At 50.8% G+C, this 2,567-nt stretch overlaps 1 pseudogene; it reads right to left on the bottom strand.

The window, feature by feature from the left end:
- Positions 1–2,147, bottom strand: part of LOC109320790 — a 5,018-nt pseudogene extending 2,871 nt beyond the window's left edge.
- Positions 2,148–2,567: the final 420 nt, after the last annotated feature.

Raw genomic sequence — 2,567 nt, forward strand, 5'->3', positions numbered from 1 at the left:
GCGTATACAGTGTGTGTGTGTGTGTGTGTGTGGCCGGGGGGGGCCGGGTGTAGGTGTGCAAACGTGTGTGTGCATGTTGGGTATGCAAAGTGCATGTGTGTGTGCCTTGGGGTGGGGGTATGTGCACATGGTGTGTTGAGGGGGTGCACAAATTGGGTGTGTGGACGATGGGGTGTAGGAGGTGTGCGATGGGGTGTGTGTTGGTGTGCGCAAAGTCAAAGCGTGTGTATGTGTGTGCAGATGTGGATGTGTGCATGTGTTGGGGAATGCAAATTGTGTGTGTTGGGATGTGCCATTTGTGTGCATGCACACGGGTGTGTGCAAATGTGTGTGTTGGGGATGGGTGCAGGTGTGTTCAAATGTGTGTTGGGTGTGCCCAAACTGTGTGTGTTGGGGGATGTAAATGGGCTGTGCCTGCAAATGTGTGTTTGTTCAAAGGTGTGCATGTGTTGCGGGTGTGTGTAAATGAGCTATGCCTGCAAATGGTGTGGGGGTGTATGCAAATGGAGTGTATGCATGGAGGACATTGGGGGGGGTGCTGGGGTGTGTAAATGGTGTATGTGTAAATGGTATGTGCCTGCAAATGGTATGTCTCGGTGTGTGCATGTATGGCATGTATGCAGGGAGGTGTAAATGTGTGTGGGGATGCATTGGGGACTGTGGGGAGGGTGTTGGGGTGTGGGGGGTGTAGAAATGCTGGTGGGTGTGTATGTGGGGGGGGTGTACAGACTTGCCGGCTTGCTCTTGCTCCCATTCAGATACACTTACTCCCTAGCTGGAAGCAGAGTGGCCAGCTTGGAAGTTCATTACATGCACCAGGAATCTGAGGATTTGTGTTGTCCTCCCTGTTCCATCATACAGCTGCCCCCTGCCAGTTTCGCTTCCTGTAAAATAGGAAGAGCAAGCCTCCCTCCCTTCCCTAGGGCGTCCTGGTCTCTGAGTGAGAAGCCAGTTGCAAGAGCCAGGTGCAGCCAACTCTGAGTGTGCTCCCAGTACCCGTTATATCCAGCTATGGACTACGAGCCCAGCAGATGCCGAGGGATGAGCAGCAGTTCCCTTCACCCAGTGCTGGCATATTTGGAGAAAGATCCTGCTTGCTCCCTCCCTCTGGGTGCTCCACCAGCCCCTCCCGGGCTGGCTGCAGCTGCTTGCAGGGCTGAGGCTGCCTTGGGCATAGGGGCAGCAGAGGGAGGTGTGTGGGATGTGGGAGAGATGTCTGTAGGCTGATGAGTGCCAGCCAATGCCTGGCATGCAGCTCAGTTCTGGGGGGCGGGGGGCGGCAACGAAGGGAATGCTGACTGCATTAAGCAAGTCATGGTTCTGATTTGGTTCACTTTAAAGAAACCTGGTGGGCTACAGAGTCACTACAGAGGAGGGGGAGGAGAGAGAAGCTGGTGTGGGTACATGGGGAAGGAGGGGTGGGAGTGGGAAGGGTTAACTGTAAAATGGAACTGGGAAGAAAGGTGACTCTCCTTTGTATTCAGGTGTCCTGCTGGCCCCTGCTGCAGGAGGAGGGCCAGGCTCTTGACTGCTGGAGCCCTCTCTACCAGGGAAATCAGGGCAGCACCTTGTCAGGTAAGAGCAGGTCTCCATGGGGTGCATCTGTGTGCAGAAGGGAAGAGAGCAATTGGCTTGAGCGTAGGGCTAGGAAGCGGGCATTCCCGAGTCCTGCCTGGGCTAGGATAGTTTATAGGATCCTGTCTTAAAATGCAGCTTCTCTGGTAAGACACCCTCCACAAAAGTGCCATTATCCAGTGTAGACAAGCAGCCAAAAGTTTTGCTGAGCAAGACTGACAGGTGGATTCAGTTAGCTCCAGTCAGGAGGCAGATGGGGCTGGAGACTCTTCCTGAAGAAGAACGGGAGGGATTGGCATCTATGGCAACCAGGGTAAGAGCCAAAGTTGTGGGAAAAACTTAGGTTAAACCTCATGCTGGGATTTTAAATCTACTGTATCTGACTTAAAGCCACAAAGGAGGTAGGTTTGGATTGTCTGAGGAATGTGAGACTTCTGTAAGGGAAACAGCAGTATATAAATGCTAAGTATTAATAGGAGGTTGAAAAAAGAAATCTTGTGCACGTGTTCAGCTTGTGCAAATGGGCCCAGCTCCTGGCCTTTGGATCCTAATTGCTTTGTAGGTACCGTCATGGGAGCAAGCATTTTAAACAGATGGCTTCATGTGTGTTCTGCACAATCCCCTCCCAAAGACAGAGCCCTTTCTGGTTTCTGTTAATGAAAAGTTCCAGAGATAGCAGTGCATTAATTTTACAGTTATTGTTCAAAGGTGACCTCAGCCAGAGTAGCAGGCCCTTCACCTCTGAAAAGTCAAGTGTTAAGACTTGGGTTCTCAGCTGTATTTAGGTATCTAACCTGCAATGGGAGTAAAGTTCCTAAATAATTTTGAGGATCTGAGCCTAATAGGTGTCTCGAATGAAGCCACTTCTAAAAATCTGAGGAGGAAGTTGTCTTTTACCTTTCCCACCTGTGAAACGGAAATGATGATACCTACTCACCCTTGTGAATTATTTTGATATTTGTGGTTCAAAAGTGCCAAGAATTCTGATTACT

This window comes from Crocodylus porosus, unplaced genomic scaffold (genome assembly GCF_001723895.1).
Source record: "Crocodylus porosus isolate Cpor-Errol unplaced genomic scaffold, CroPor_comp1, whole genome shotgun sequence".
Taxonomy (NCBI): domain Eukaryota; kingdom Metazoa; phylum Chordata; order Crocodylia; family Crocodylidae; genus Crocodylus; species Crocodylus porosus.